Source organism: Myxocyprinus asiaticus, chromosome 19, assembly GCF_019703515.2.
Source record: "Myxocyprinus asiaticus isolate MX2 ecotype Aquarium Trade chromosome 19, UBuf_Myxa_2, whole genome shotgun sequence".
Lineage (NCBI taxonomy): Eukaryota > Metazoa > Chordata > Actinopteri > Cypriniformes > Catostomidae > Myxocyprinus > Myxocyprinus asiaticus.
The window spans coordinates 14,469,288-14,486,987 of NC_059362.1; the positions used below are offsets into that span (position 1 = coordinate 14,469,288).

The 17,700-nt window shown below is 40.0% G+C and overlaps 1 protein-coding gene across 2 annotated transcripts in view; it reads left to right on the forward strand.

Annotated features, from left to right (window-relative positions):
- Nucleotides 1-1,152: 1,152 nt before the first annotated feature.
- ches1 (checkpoint suppressor 1) overlaps nucleotides 1,153-17,700 on the forward strand; it is a 62,955-nt gene continuing 46,407 nt past the window's right edge. Inside the window, exons 1-2 of one of the 2 annotated variants that reach the window (XM_051644998.1) lie at nucleotides 1,182-1,293; nucleotides 1,887-1,991. The gene's annotated coding sequence lies outside the window, so the exon portion shown is untranslated. Of the gene's footprint in view, nucleotides 1,294-1,886; nucleotides 1,992-17,700 lie in introns of both variants that reach the window. The other variant, XM_051644997.1, reaches the window with a different exon arrangement.

The following is a 17,700-nucleotide window of genomic DNA, read 5'->3' on the forward strand; positions in this document are numbered from 1 at the left end:
AGACAACACTCTAAGAGACAACTAGATAATTGACAACTAAGATGATAAAGAAACTGTTGTTGCCATTTGCAGATAACGTGTAGCTTGCTTTTAAGTGGCCAAAGAGTATTCATCCATCCATCCATCCATCTTCTAAATTCGCTTGTCCTATGTAGGGTAGTGCTGGAGCCTATCCCAAATGTCTCGGGCCGAAGGCAGGGAAACACCCTGGACAGGTTGCCAGTCCTTCACAGGGCTAACACACACAGACATACACATTCGGCCGAAGAGTAGTTTGTCAAAAGATTATCAAAAGAGAGTATAATTTACCAACTTTTCAAAGTTCTTAGTTATCTGTTAATTTAAAAGACCAGTTTGGTATTGAAAAAAGTCATTCAAATTGTTATTAAGAGAACAACAATTAAGTTTGTTTATTTTTCAACCCGTTTTTGTAATGTAATTCTATACCGTGATAATACCAAATACTGTGATAAAAGCTTCAGCAATTACTGTGATGTCACATGCCTACTTCTCAGTACATGGTATGATTTTATTTCTAGATGAACTGATAAACACATGCACACCCTGACTCCAAGACATTGTGTTAAGCTGGCCAATCAGATCATAGCTTTATTTTTGACAAGTGCTTGCTATTTTTGTGTGTAAGATGCATCAGACCATGAACAGGCTGTGGAGGGTCCATGGTTGTGAGATGGTGGATGATGCTCACAAACTAATATTTTAGATGTTATTCAGCTTTCTATAACAATCATAATTTTAAAAGATCAACTATACATTTCTGACAAACAATTATGACTCTGTTGCCTGTGTCAGTTTCCATTTTCTCTCATTCAGCACAAATATTTTCTGTTTAATGCCCTATGCCATCCCATAATATTGCAGTCAGGACTAAAATATGTTTTCTAGTTCTGCATAACTGATTATCCTCAGTTTCCTCAAATAGTCCTGGCACACCAACGGTAATGCCACCTGCAGTGCCTGTAGTAGTGACTCTAGTGAGCAGGGCTTCCCCCTGAGCCAGAGACAATAGCATCTTTGTGTGCACTGGATGAGCACTAGGACCCAGAGAGTGCTGGATTTTCTTCCAGGGGTTGCCTAAGCCTAGGAAAGCTGAAAGAGAGAGAGAGGGAGAGGAAAAGCAGAGGGTGACACTATAGCTCTGTTGTTGTGGTCACTCCAAGAACACTGCTCGTGCACAAATGGAGGGATTGAAGTGTTGGAACTGACCCACTGTTATCAGGAGGAGAGGAATACATGTGGAAGGGCTTACTAAGAGTTGATCAGCATTAAAAGGTGACCTGATTGTTGATCTTTAAGGGCAGTATGCATGGGCATGAGTGTATGAATGTTAGTGTGCATGTTTTGTGAGTGAGTGTGTGTTTTTTAAGTGTGCCTGTGTGTTTATTGCAGGGGCTTCAGCAAAACGTGTTTGGATGGAGTGTGTTTTGGGTATAGAGGTATAGGGATGGTCTTCACATACCTCTTCTAAGGAATGTGGAAGTGAGTCATCACTGAGGGGAATACTTGTGTGTGTGGGTTTTTTTTTTTTTTTTTTTCTTGTCTGGACAGAAATATGGCATTGTTTAGTAGGGAAAGAGTTGTCAGAAATTAACTTTCAATATTTAGGGGCGATATTTGCCCCCCTGGATTTGATTTTGAGGGGCATTTATACCTTTATAAGGGATGTTTTTCTAACCATACTTAAATTCAGTGCATTCTTAATCTGAATAATTATCATAACCTATAAAATTAAATAAACATCAACTAATTTTTATGCTACATTTTGGGCTAGAACAAAATATGAAGAACTATTTTAGATGTAACAAATAAAAAATGTAAGGAATAATTTTAGTCTCTTTGCATGGAATTTCTGCCCAAAATCCCAGAAAAGGAAGAGGCTGATTTCTCCATTGACAATCAGGAGAAGAGCTGGAAGGGACGAGGGTTTGCAGACACAAAAGTTTGCAGTAGATTTAAAAGGAAATTCCACAGTGAGTCCATTAACTTTTCATCTCTTTGTCAATCTGAAGATCCTCAGGTGTGTATCTGCATCCAGAAAAAGGAGGGTTTTAATGGGAAGTGATTGTGGCGAGGGCAGGTTACTACAGACTGCTTGTGATCTGTACGATAGCCTGGACAGATGGCGGTAGGCGTGTGTGTGCGCGCGCGTGTGTATGTGTGGTATATTGTGTCTGTCAGGGCAGGCGGAAAACTAGTTAAGAGAGGCAGATCTGATGTGGAGCACAGCAACAGCAGAAAGAAGCCTCAGTCTGACTGGCTCAACACAGCTGATTGTACACATGAACACTGGGCTTTTTAATCAACTGCCTCATGTGTCTGTCTGTGTGTGTGTATTCGAGTGTGTTTGAGAACATGTGTAGACAGCTGTTTACACACTTAGGGTGTAGACATTTGGATGCCTGTGTGACTGACTCAAGTGTTGTCATCCATAAAGCATGTTTTTCCAATCTTGGAAATATGGCGGTCTATCATTTTGTGATAGCCTATATAAAGTATGTGTGTTGGCTTGTTTTTGTGAATGGATGTTTTGTGGAGTGTTCGTTGGAGTGTGTGTGTGTGTGTGTGTGTGTGTGTGCGTGGATGTGCAAATAGTATACTGGAAAAAATAGATTTCTTAATCAGTATTTTTGCATTGATTTTCTAAACATCCTTACCACTCAGGCCACATCCACACTGCTATGTTTTCATTTGAAAATGAATCTTTTTCTTTACTTTTTGGCCTTCCGTCCACACTGAGACAGCGTTTTTGACAGCGAAAACTGAGCTTTTCGAAAACGCTCTCCCAAGTGGATAAATTTGAAAATGCCGTCTTCACGTTGTAGTGTGGAAAGGGAAAATGGAGATATCTGAAAACAATAATGTATTTGTTATCATGTGACACAGTCATGTGATCCATTCAACCCAAAACAATCAAGATGCGGCCAATGTTGTAGCGGCGTTGTTGTGCCTGCTATTCACTTGTATGTTACTTTGTACAACCTTCACATTGCATTCCTTCAAAGGTGATGGGACGTTTACTCGGATTTGCTGTCCGGTGGCGGAAGATAAGGACAATTGCGTTTCGGACTTTAAATGGAACAGCGTTTTTTTTTTTTTGCATGCGCAGTAAGGGAATTTAAGAGTTTTCATACATTTCAGTGTGGACGAGCAACTTTTGGAAATGTTTGAAAAGGACAGTGTGGACGGAGATTGTTTCAAATGTATCCAGATTAATGTGGATGTAGCCTCAGAGACCCAGGGTTTCAGAACTGCAGCATTGTTTACAGCACTAACAATACATATTTTTAATTAAAAATGTTAAAAATCTACAGATAACAGTTGCTGACACAATAGTCATTTTAAAGAAAAATGTGCTTTAAAAAATCAACTGACAATGTTTTCTAAAGTCATACAAAATTCACACTGAAACAAAATATGCTTAAAAAAATGAAGATTATTATCAATGGCTTCATAAAAACACAATCAAGAAGGAAAAAAGTAATAGATCATCAATCTTTATGCTTGAGTCTCTGATTAAACAAGATACAATTAATTGAGATGCAAAATTGCATAAGATAAAAAAAACTACTTATCTTTGCAAGAAAGCAATTTTGATTGGGAAGATTAACCTTTTTTGTTTTATTTTTTATTTTATTTTATTTTTTATTTTTTTGTTTACAGCATTAATCTCCTTAAATTGTGTATATTTTCCCCTTAAAACAAGAAAAATATATATTCTCTGAAAACAAGTCTCAATATCTTCTGCAGTTTTGCCTCTTTTTAAAAAAATAAATAAAAAATACATACATTTTCTTCAATAAATTCATCTTGTTTAAGGATATTTAGATATTTAAGAAAACTGATTAAAAAGTATTTTTATTTATTTAAGAAACTAATGATTTATTAGCTTTATTGTTTAAGTTGAAGCTGGTTCTGGCACTAGAACCAAATTTTTCCATCCTATACAGAAAAGTGTTTTATACAGTTAGGATACTGCACATGATACTAAACATGATCAGTTTCAGATTAGCATGAATTAGAATTGAATCAGAATTGACTGTGCTAGTAAGTTATACTTACAAGCAATTTGACTTGATACTAAATCTGTTGTCATGCCATATCATTTAGTTATTCATGATATAGGGTTACATGCAATGCACAGTAGATACTTACAGTAATCAATACGCAATATGCAATACATTAGAATACCATAAAAAAAGTACACATACAGAGTGTGTACATAGTGTACATTGTGTGCCGGGTGAATATCAGTATTTAGTGTGTGAATCCAATTAATCTAAAGACACAAAATTAGAGTAAAACACTATGAAAACAAGTGTGACATTTTACTGAATATGATGTAATGCTCCAAGATAAGAGTTTCAGACCACAAAAACCTGCTATGATGATTCTAAACTGTCAGAACACTGTTTTCTTACTGTGTCCTAGAGCTTGCTTCAGAGAAAAGAGCAATGCACAGTGTTAGTTTCAGGGGGCTGATATTATGACTCATGATGTCATGCTGTATGTAGTCTGACTGCTGCTCTGCCTCTTGATTGGTTGACTGCCGCTTTGGAAGTGTGAGTCAGTGACTGATTTTATTTGTATTTTTCATAAAGATTTACTGGCCAGTTGGTGCTGAAAGTGGTTGGCACTGTAGAAGTGACTGTGTATGCAAGGACGGATTAAGAACTGAGAGGCCCATGGGCTGGTACACAATGAAGGCCCCCCATGACGTGTCACGTGACTACGTTCACCTTTATGCGCTACAGGACACTTGCCAGATTTTGTTGGATTTTTCAAATTGACAAAATAAAAGTTTGGAGCAATGTCTTATACAGCCAATTATATATACTTTTAAATTATGAACTGATCCAAAATCATGCGTTATCAGGGTTGGGAGGGTTACTTTTGAAATGTATTCCACTACAGATTACAGAATACATGCTGTAAAATGTAATTTGTAACGTATTTCATTAGATTACTCAAGGTCAGAAACGTATTCTAAATACTTTGGATTACTTCTGCAGCACTGGTAGATTTTTTCACTTGTTTTGACTATAAAAACTCTGCCAGTACAGTAAGACAACATACACATGTTAAAAATACATTCTCTGAAAAACCTAAATATCTTATGCAGTGTTGTTTCTAAAATAAGATGAATCTAATTGATCTTGTTTTAAGGATTTTTAGATATTTTTACAGGAAAACAATACAAAAATTATTATCAAGAATACGATTTTTGCCTTAATATCAAAGGTCTTACTAGAAAAAACGAAATTATTATCCAACGTGAGTTTTCTTGATAAAAAAATATGATCGTGCCTGGTAACGTGCATGTAAAATGGCTAGAAATAGCATTTTAGCTTACAATGCTGACAATTTACACAAGATTTATTTATATTTCTTCTGCTTCAAACTTACTTCAAACTTACTTCTCTGTCTGCTCGTATGAATGTAACACATCATAAGAAAGTGTTTCACTGCTGTTCAAATGCACTTTGGATCGCATCATTTATATGTATAAATGTTTTCCATCTGAAAGGACTAAATATGAAATGAAACGAATGACAATAAAATGCAAAGTAATCTCTTCAGTAATCAAAATACTTTTTGAATGTAACTGTATTCTAAATACCAATGATTTAAATTGTAACTGTAGTGGAATACAGTTACTTATATTTTGTATTTTAAATACGTAATCCCGTTACATGTATTCCGTTATTCCCCAACACTGTGCGTTACTAATAGAGATGTGCACGGTATTAAAATACCAAAATCACTATTTGGTTATTCTGCACGTGTTTAGAGGTCTTCAACCCAATCTGAGTCCGACAGTACCCGACAAACCTACAGGTTTTGGGCCAGGTTCGCGTCAGTTTTTCAATTAGGCTATAGGGCGAGTTATGGGCTGTTCACATGAGGCCATGTAAACACGCACTGGACAGACGTCTTTGATCGTTGTGCCACAACTCACAAAGTTTAAAAGAACTTTAATATTTATAAATACATCTCAAGACACCTGCGTTCTGTTTAACAATTCGTTGTGCAGGACCGTCATATTTTGTTAGACACTGTTAACTTAAAATAATTTCAATATTTATTAATGCATCTCGAAACACCTGTTTTCTGTTTCACCATTTGTTGCGCAACTTGCGCTGCATCAAGTTTTATCAACGCTGGTGTCACAAATCAAAATTCCGATGAGGTTCAGGTTGCAAAGAGGACTAAATGTGACTGTTGCACATGATTCCAGATTGTTTTTCACCTGTCAAAGTTTCAGCACTTGATAAACGGTGAGTGTTTTTCCCCCTTTTGCTCTGGTGTGCAGACAGTAATTACACAATTTAAATGCTGAATCGTTTAAAAATCAAAGCATCCCAAAGAAGTCCTATAAACCATAGCGTTCGCTACCTCATGGAAAGTGAACCTGCCTGGGCAGAATTACGCATTTTTGCATTGATTAAGAATAAGCCTACTATGTTGCAGGCAGTGACAGAGATTATTTTTGTTCGACTTTAATGTGATTTTATCATAGCTCACTGTGCACTTTATTTCATGCTATCTGACATTGTGTTTGACGCATCCATGGCAATAAACATTCTTAATTTCTGATTCCTGACAAATAACAGAATAACTGTTCGTGAACTCTCGCGTTTAGACAAATATTACAAAATTAAGGCGTCTTTCGCTGTATCATCAAACATTAAATGCATGCACAACTTAAATATTTTAAAGTCCTTTATACTTTTGCATGAATTCTGTCGCTTATATGAATTTAAACCATCAGCTTTGCTGATATTTGTGTTTGGAAGCATTTTGTAAATCAGACGCTGTTTTCTGTAGTCCTTCAAACAAAAGCGCAGCACCTGTGAAACGCAGATTCCCTGAGCGCGCACTCGAGTGCCTGTGCTCGCGCTGGTGTAGTCCAGCACGTATTCGGCTGAACAAATGGTATTTCACATAAGGCTTACATTTACGTGGATTTATAATAGATATCTCAAAATAAATAAATCATTGATTTAGAGCTCGGGGCCCTTTGGGTTTAGAGGACCCTGGGCAATGGCCCAATCAGCCTGGTGGTTAATCCATCCCTGTGTGTATGCATGACTTTGTGTATCAGGAAAGCTGTATATTTTTAGGATTTAGAGCACTGTAGAAGTATACCGATCAGCCACAACATTAAAACCACCTGCCTAATATTGTGTAGGTCCCCCTCGTGCCGCCAAAACAGCGCCAACCCGCATCTCAGAATAGCATGTTACGGTCCAAATCACTGAGATCAAATTTTTTCCCCATTCTGATGGTTGATGTGAACATTAACTGAAGCTCCTGACCTGTAACTGCATGATTTTATGCACTGCACTGCTGCCACACGATTGGCTGATTAGATATTCGCATGGATGATTGTTGGTGCCAGATGGGCTGCTTTGAGTATTTCTGTAACTGCTAATATCCTGGGATTTTCACACACAACAGTCTCTAGAATTTACTCAGAATGGTGCCAAAAACAAAACAAAAAAATACCCAGTGAGTGGCAGTTCTGTGGATGAAAATGCCTTGTTGATTAGAGAGGTCAACAGAGAATGACCAGACTGGTTCGAACTGACAAAGTCTGTAATAACTCAGATAACCGCTCTTTACAATTGTGTTGAGAAGAATATCATCTCAGAATGCTATTCTGAGATGTGGGTTGATGCTGTTTTGGCAGCACGAGAGGGACCTACACAATATTAGGCAGGTGGTTTTAATGTTGTGGCTGATCGGTGTATGTGTTACACATAGTCTTACTCATACACTTACCCTCAGTCTGCAGGAGATTGTAATGATTAGCTGTCATTATCTTTACAACTAGAGGACATGTAGCAGTAAAACTCCAAGATTTCATATGCCTGCAGCATTTCTGAGTGATGATGTCATACCTTTGTCTCTCATAAGTGAATGATGGGATCCTCTTCACCACTGGGCGATTGTCATTTTGTAAAATGGCATAAACAGGGTCTGCTTAATCTCAATACCAGGTATCACTATTATTGCTCATACTCAGGATTAGGGGAGTTTCTTCGCCCCTAACTCTAAGGATCAAACTTTGGCATGTAACTGGGTGATTCTCATGAAACCCTTCAAGAAAATGTCTTGATCCTGTTTTACTCCAAAATCAGAAGAAACAAATAAGAAATTATCAGTTGCATATTGAAGATGAAGCCTATTTTTAGGGCCATTAAGATTTTTTACATTGTGACATTATTTTCATGCACATTTTACCCCCACACCCAAAATGGACTATATATACTTCCTTTCCTGTTAAAAGTCATTTATTTACTTCATAGGAAATAAAACAAAAAAATATGTATCACTTTTTATTAACATTTTCCAAACAAAGCCTTCCACAGTATAAAGATAGAAATGCTCTAAAATAGCACCAATTCAAGTAACACTAAATGTTTCCCAAAGTCTAAGTGAGAGGTTGACTAAATGAAAGAACTTTAAGGCATTAAATCTCTTTAACCCTCATCCTCCACAGCAATAATCAGCTGGCAGGATTATATCAAGTGACTATTCTCTTGATATCCAGCATTAAGCGAGTTCAGAATGGCATACTACCCGTGCTACTCTTACTGCTTATGTAATATCTATGAATGGCAAAAAGAGTAAGAGTAATATGGTAGTATGCCATTTTTGTTCTGCTTTTAGCACTGACACTGACCACGTAATAATACTTCATCTGAATTATCCGGTAATCATTAGCTGATGCTTCGAAAGATTAGCGGCAACAGGTTTAAAGTTGAAATTGTTTGAACTTTGTGGGCATGTCGACAGACCGCACACGGGAGAACAAGCTATCCTACCACAGCAATCCCTCATCAGAGCCATTTGTTGTATTTTTGGCTTTTATCCATCCATCCATTCATCCATTTTCTTCCGCTCATCCGGGTCCGGGACGTGATGGCAGCAGACTCAGCAGGACAGCCCTTACATCCTTTTCCTCAGCTACATCCTCCAACTCTTCCTGGGGTATCCCAAGGCATTCTCAGACCAGCCGAGAGACATAATCTCTCCAACGTGTTCTAGGTCTGCCCTGGGGTCTCTTCCCAGTTGGACATGCCCAGAACTCCTCCCTAGGAAGATGTCCAGGAGGCATCCTGACCAGATGCCCAAACCACCTCAACTGGCTCCTTTCAATGTGCTGGAAGTGCAGCTCTATCACACGTCTATGAAAGTTCACAGAAATATGGAAAGTAATTTCATTGGGCACTGCTTTTCCTTTGTGTGTTTTAACAGATTTGTATTGTGCCCACATTTTTTTATTAATTTTTTTCCTGAACCTGTACCATTGTGTGAAACTCCGCCTTTGACATTGAATCCGCCTCAATACCCGGTTGGCCTTTTTTGGCCCAAGGGTAATCGGCGGACCAAAAGGCATTGGCCGTTGGCCCCGAGAAAGCACTGAGGAGGCACGATGAAGCCCCGGAAGTGACAGTGGGAACACAATTGACACTGGCACGCACTAGATCGCTCTAATTTTGTCCGATAGTGGAAACGCGGCTTATGATAACTGCAAGCAACTGCAAGTGAGAAGGGCTCTTTCTGTTGACTCTGCATGAGCCAGTCCCTCTGCTCCTGGATGTCTCCCTTTGCTCTGTCTGGACCATGTGTAGGCCTGTTCTTTGGCAATGCAAAGGGGAAAAATATCTTCGTGTATGATGTCAGAGCTTAAACACTACAGCAAACCAAAACACAGTCTAAGACGGCCCCTACATTTACTCACACGAACAACAGCAGGAATTAAGAAAATCTTTATTCTACAATGCTGCTTGGCTTAAGAGTAGTGTGGGGTTCATACCTTAATAGTCCTTTTTGTTAAGGCTCTGCTCCATTCATGGCGCTAGTCATCTGAGATATGGCTTCTGATCGGGCCTGAATGAACAGCTGTGACAGTCATGAGTGCACCATGGCTCTAGTTTCTCCCATGTGAAATTCTACTGGCCTTAGTAACACTTCTACAGGAAAGGACCACACACATACATAAACAAAGTACACACTTAGCTGACTGTACTCTTCACAGATATATATATATATATATATCATAAATAATTAATACATTTACATTTACTGTATGTCTAATCAAATCAAATCAAAATCAATCACTTTTATTGTCACACAACCATATGCACAAGAGCAACAGTGGGTGAAAATCTTAGGTGCAGTTCCGAGCAACATAGCAGTCATGACATTGATGAGACATATACCAATTTACAATAAACATCAGATTTACACAACACAATTTACATATCTAATATACACATAATTACACAACACAATAATAATATACAATGTACAGTATACAATACACACAATATGGAACACACATACACATAATATAGAATACACATACAATAAAATAGTATATAAAGTATATATAAAATATACAGTAGGTTGTATTGTACTGTATTGACATTCAGGCTGTCGGTTGATAGTCAGTTGCCAGTGTGTTGTTAAGAGAGAATATAATTTATGACAGTCCGGTGTGAGATAATAAGATTAATTAAGTGCAGTGCTGATGTATATTGATCGTGAGAGATCAAGAGTTCAAAAGTCTGATTGCTTGGGGGAAGAAGCTGTCATGGAGTTGGCTGGTACGGGTCCTGATGCTGAGATACCGCCTGCCTGATGGTAGCAGTGAGAGCAGCCCATGGCTCGGGTGGCTGGAGTCTCTGATGATCCTCCGAGCTTTTTTCACACATTGCCTGGTATATATGTCCTGGAGGGAGGGAAGCTCACCTCCGATGATGTGTCTGGCAGTCTGCACCACCCTTTGCAGGGCTTTGTGGTTGTGGGCGGTGCTATTGCCATATCAGGCAGTGATGCAGCCAGTCAGGATGCTCTCTACAGTGCTGGTGTAGAACCGTGTGAGGATGTGGTGGTTCATTCCAAACTTCCTCAGCTGTCTCAGGTAGAAGAGGCGCTGATGAGCCTTCTTCACAACGGCCTCAGTGTGGACGGACCATGTGAGTTCCTCAGTGATGTGGACACAGAGGAACTTGAAGCTGCTGACCCTTCTCTGTCTTTTCTCCTGAAGTCCACCACAAGCTCCTTGGTCTTGCTGACGTTGAGGGAGAGGTTGTGCTCCTGACACCAGCATGTCAGAGTGTGCACCTCCTCTCTGTAGGCTGTTTCATCATTGTCAGTGATCAGATCTACCACTGTCGTATCATCAGCAAACTTAATGATGGCATGGGAGCTGTGTGTTGCCACACAGTCATGTGTGTACAAGGAATACAAGAGTGGGCTGAGAACACAGCCCTGCGGGGCTCCAGTGTTGAGGGTCAGTGATGAGGAGATGTTGCTGCCCATTCTAATCACCTGGCGTCTGCTTGACAGGAAGTCCAGGATCCAGCTGCTCAGCGAGCTGTTAAGCCCAGAGCCCGGAGTTTCACATCAAGCTTGGAGGGCACTGTGGTGTTGAATGCTGAGCTGTAGTCTACAAACAGCATTCTCACATATGTGTTCCATTTTTCCAGGTGGGAGAGAGCAGTGTGTAGTGTAGATGCAATGGCATTATCAGTGAAGCAGTTGTTGCGGTAAGCAAACTGCAATGGGTCCAGTGAGGCAGGCAGCACAGAGCAGATGTAATCTCTGATTAGCCTCTCAAAGCATTTGCTGATGATGGGGGTCAGAGCAACAGCACACCAGTCATTTAAGCAAGTGATTTTGGCTTGCTTTGGTACAGGCACAATGGTGGACATTTTGAAGCATGTGGGGACTACAGACAAGGAGAAGGAAAGGTTGAAAATATCCGTAAAACCACCAGCCAGTTGGTTCCTGCACGCTCTGATGATGTGGCCCGGAATGCCGTCTGGACCCGCGGCTTTACGGATATTCACCCGTCGGAAGGATCGGGTTACATTCTCTACAGGGACAGAGAGTGAACTAACCTCTGTAGCTTCAGTCGCGAGAGCTCTCTCTCCACGAGGGCGGTGTTATTTCCCTCAAAATGAGCATAAAAATTATTTAACTCATCCGGGAGAGAGGCAGCTATGTTCATGGTGGAGTTTTTATTCCTTTTGTAGTCCGTGATGATACTAATTCCCTGCCACATGCTTCTAGAGTCGGTGGTGTTGAACTGTCCTTTAATCTTGTTCATGTACTGATGTTTTGCTGCTCTGATAGTTTTGCGGAGGGCATAACTGGCTTGTTTATGCTCCTCCGCGTTCCCGGAATTAAAAGCAGAGGTCCACGCATTAAGTGCCGCACGAGCATCACTATTAATCCATGGTTCTGGTTGGGGTAGATCTGTATTGTTTTGGTTGTAACAACATCCTCTAAGCACTTTCTGATGAAACACGTTACGCTATCAGCATAAACCTCGATGTCATCATCAGAGGTGGACTGGAACATCTCCCAGTCCGCTTGATCAAAACAGTCTTGTAGCGTAGAATCTGATTGGTCCGACCAGCACTGGATCATTCTGAGGGTGGGAGCTTCCTGTTTCAGTTTCTGCCTGTAAGTGGGCAGAAGGAGAATGGAAGAGTGGTCTGATTTGCCAAATGGTGGGCAGGGGAGGGATTTGTAGCCATCCTGGAAGGGAGAGTAGCAATGGTCCAAAACCCGGTCCCCTCGTGTGTTGAAACTGATATGTTGGTGGTATTTTGGTGCGATTGATTTGAGATTGGCTTTGTTAAAGTCCCCGGTCACAATGAACGCGGCCTCAGGGTGCGCGGTTTCCTGCTCACTTATACTCCCATACAGTTCCTTGAGTGCCCGGTCTGTGTCAGCTTGTGGCGGGATGTGCACAGCAGTGATAATGACCGCTGTGAATTCCCTCGGTAGCCAGAATGGTCGACACAGAAGCATGAGAAATTCCAGATCAGGAGAGCAGAGACTTGATAGAATGTACGTTCCTCTGATCACACCAGGATTTGTTGATCATAAAACATACACCACCACCTCTGCTTTTACCTGAGAGCCCAGACAAAGGGCTCCGCTGGCGTGTTTGTAAACAGCGGGTCAGCATTGAGGAATTGGAAGTCCGGTTTTCGGTGTGCAATTGCAGAACCAATGTCACAAAAGTGTTTGTCTATCGTATACAATAAGGCAGACAAAATCCAAGACAAAAAACATAAGAACTGTAAACAAAACAAACAAAAAACTGCAATGTCGTGTCGGAGCTTGCAACGCAGCAGCCATACTCGGCACCAGCTTGAGTGTAGGTTGACAAAGCGACTTACAAGAAATTGCTTTTAGTGTGATGTGACAATTTGTCACCAGGTAGCGAGTCAGATATTAAGAAGAATTCAAATTTGCCAGCTGGAAACTAGTGAGAAAATAGTTTTTGTTTTTTTTTAAACAGAGGACGCCAACAACAACTGTTGCCAAGAAGATTTTAAAGTAACAACTAAAACAGTAAAGTCATGTTTTACACACTGTTTTTTACTGAATAAACCCAAGGGTGAATGATATATATATAAAAAGTCATTTATATGCAGCAATATACAGTAAAAATACATACAACAAACAACAATATGCGGAGACTTCATGGACTTTTTTTGTAGTAATGGTGTAACTGAATCATTGTATCCAGAGTTCTGAATTGATTCACTGAAACAGAAAATTTGAAGTGATTCATGGAAATTAATCAAACTTCACAATTCTAACGCTGTTTGTTTGTGCCACTAAAGTTTAAAGCGGAGATGCCATTAACACACGTCTTAACGCTCGCATACTCACCAGTCACGACACAAGAATGGATTTCTGTCTTTAAGGAACTTATTAGCCAAATAAAAAGCGAATTAAAATTGAGGTCAACCGATATTGGATTTTGCCGATACCAAGCTGGTTAAAAAATTTATTAATTTTTAAAACCAATTAATTGAATGTTAAAACATTTCTTAGACTTTCTATACTGTGACAGGCACAGACATAAATGGCAACAAGAGTCTAAAATTAATTAAATCCCAGATTCAGTTTATTGTGCAATCCTAGTACCAAAAAAGCAACCAGCTGTAAAACCGATATATCAGTCAACTTCTAATTAAATCATCGCAATATTCGTATTGTTGCTTATTTTATATTACCAGCAAATTCATTGTGAATATATTGTGAATATTCAGGATGTTTCCCAGTCTTGCTTCTTCTACAGCCTTAGTCTGGATAATTATCTGTTTCATACTTGCAGTATTTTATTTTAGTAAGTAGTCATTTAGTACAAACTTTTATCCAATGCGACATACAGTACACTTATTACAGTGACAGTCCCTCTGGAGCTACCCTGGGTTAAGTGCCTTGCTTAAGGGCACAATGGCTCATGGCTTGCATCTTACAGGGCTTAAACCAGCAATCTTCTAGTTACCAGCCCTGAACTATTATTCTTGGGTGTAATAAAGGGTCATTTATACATGGGAGGCTAACACTGAGACAGGGGCAAGGAATTCTCCTCTTCTGTCCCCTTATTGTGATGATTAAGTGCCCAAGACTATTTTGTGAGGGACCCTTATGGAGAGTAGAAGATGAGCAGGAAGTGCCGAGATGAGATCATGTGCTGCAGTGGGATGCAGACATGCTGACTCCTCTGATCCATGCTCTGAATACACTCAGATGAATTAGGTATTCACAAAAGAATGCAGCTTACACTCCGAACATCTGAGTCTATCATGTCCGTTATGTCCCTGCATAGCTAGCCACCAACATATGTTTGTATTTTGTCCCCAGCATATGATGCTGCTGTGCTGGAGTTCCCAACAGGAGAGCACTGTCTTAACTGGGTTAACCACTTTCATTGTATGGAAAAAAAAGTGACCGACGCTGTCATTCTGCCTAACAATTCCTTTAGTGTTTGACAGAAGAAAAAGTCACATGGGTTTGAAGTGGGGGTGTGTAAATGATGACAGAAATTTCACTTTTGGGTGGACTATCCAATAACTACCCTTTAATTCTGGGAATCCTGAAATTATCAGGGAACTGGGAGTATACACAATGTAGTTTCCTTTTAACTATGCATTATCCAGTCTGGTAAATGTGAAAATGATGCAAAGGGCTGTAAACCAGTCATTGTCGATCATGCATTTGCTGGGGGATACGGACTGGATTGTTTGAGCAAACTGACATGACAAGGATGTGAGGGACTGCGGTCGTCTTGCAGGAGTGGGTAAGTTTGTTGAACAGCAGAAGTGGACTGTGTCTCAAGTTCGACAGATGATCACAAAGGACATGTTTGATGAAAATGTATCTGGCACTGGACTGTCAGCTCTCATGGTCTCTGTCTCATCTTCCTCTTCCACCCCTCCTTATCTCCTTTGTGCTCAGATCTGCAGATGTATAGCTTCTCCCTAGAGCTTCTGTCTAATCATGGTACTATCATCTCTTAGTCATATTACCCTGTTAGGGCCTGTCAAACAGCATACACTGGAGGACACGTTGACTTTGAAATGATGTTAATGACTGGAGGATGTTCTTTTTGTTTTCCTCCTGATGGTGAATGGTCAAGGGCTAGGAAAGATTTGGGTAACAATGCTGGGTTGCTCTTTCTGTGTTGTTACCTGCGGGAACAAACTTTGGGCTAATGGCGAGCGGCCCGTCCTCCAATTTGCTGAAGAGAAGTACTGATGACACAGAGCTGAAGTCTTTGTGTGTTATCTTTAAACATTGGCACACAGAGCTTTATGATTGCTTGTTTCCGATTCTTCCCTACTCCAAAGTCTGGAGTGAAAAGCCTGATGGATCAGTGAACACATTTAAAAAATGAGTAAGCTGACAGATTTATTGTCCTTCCATTGAACCCTCCTTGAGGTGCATTATTAAATGAATATTCCAGGTTAATATAAAGACTGATCACTCTGTGAAGTCGGAGGTCAAAAATTCTGCTGCTGAAACTGGTCTGTACTTACTGAAATTCAATCCCATTGCCCCCAGTGGCCGAAGCTTGAAATGTTGCTGAGATTAAATGTCTACAGAGTAGCGCCAAAAGAGTGTTGTATTTTTTGTTGTAAATGGCATGTACAGTGTGCAGGAATGCATATTTAATTAACTCTTCATCCTAACCCAAACCCTAAGCCTAACCGTCAGTGTAGTAATAATGTCATTTTAGAGCAAAAATGCAGCCTCCGGGAGGCCTGGGTAGCACAGCGAGTATTGACGATAACTACCACCCCTGGTGTCGTGAGTTCGAATCCAGGGCATGCAGAGTGTCTCCTAAGCAACCAAATTGGCCCAGTTGCTAGGGAGGGTAGAGTCACATGGGGTAACCTCCTCGTGGTTGCGATTAGGGGTTCTCGCTCTCAATGGGGCACGTGGTAAGTTGTGCGTGGATCTCAGAGAGTAGCATGAGTCTCCAGATGCTGTGAGTCTCCACGGTGTCATGCACATCGAGCCACGTGATAAGATGCATGGATTGACTGTTTCAGAAGTGGAAGCAACTGAGACTTGTCCTCCACCACCCTGATTTAGGTGATTAACCGTGCCACCACGAGGACCTACTAAGCAGTGGGAATTGGGCATTCCAAATTGGGAGAAAAGGGGATCAAATAAAAATAAATAAATAATTAAAAAAAAATGCAGCCTCTGAATAGCACTTACCATTGTTTATGTGAATGCAATTACTTCCAAAACAAAACACTATGTAGCAATATAATGCTTTATTAATTTTTTCCAAAAAAGCCTTTAACAAAATAAACATAGAAATGCACTAAAATATCACCATTTTAAAGTCACATTAAACGTTTCCCAAAGTCTAAGTGGGAGTTTGACTAATGAAAGAACTAGTCCCCACATATGTTGCATATTCATTGCAATGGGCATTAAATCTCTTAAATTCTTATAATCCACACTATTAATCTACCAGTAGACTGTGGCTATCCTCTATCCTACAGCAGTCGTGAAGCTGCCTTCATGATTCACGTCAGGGCGGAAAACCCAGCATCATGCGTCACTTTGAACACACCATGCGCATTAAATAGGCTAAAAAATACTTGATTTCTGTCAAGTCCCATCTGCGCTTGTTTTGTACATCAAATAGCGCTAAGAGCTCCTTTCTCCAGCATTTTATCACTGACAGATAAGCGCTGCCAGAGATTCTTTTTATGTATTGAGATAACAACCTCCACGGCTATATCGTAGGAGAGAGCGCAACTAGCGTGTTATGACATTACCGCCCATCGAATGTCTATGGGATCGCCACGCTATGCTGTTTTATGCTAAGATTGTAGTCTCTCCTTGGAAGAAGAGCTCTGGCACTCTGGCGTGTGTGTCAGTGTAATGACTCCATGGGGACACATTACAAAGGTTCTGCCCTTCACACCAGTGTTTATGCTATATTAACAATAAATACGTTAATCACGATTAAGAAAAACGTACACGTTAAACTTTTTTAATTAATCACGTGTTAACGCATTAATTCTGACATCTCTAGGAAACACATATGAATAGATGCAAAAATGTCTAATGGGTTTTTGCATAGTCGAGCTACAGTCTTTATCTGTCTGTTCAAGTATACATGACACAATGCGTAATTTAGTATTGAAGGAAGGACGTCAGAGAAGTTTGTTTATGTTTGTTTTAAGTTAAGTTTGACATTAAAACATTGTTTACTGTTGAGCCGGTTCCTGCCTCCTCCTTGCCCATCCTTAAACTGTTACACTTATTTTGTTGTGGATGTCCCAATGTGGATACTGGATTTGCACTTTTTAGAGAGCTCAATAAAATATT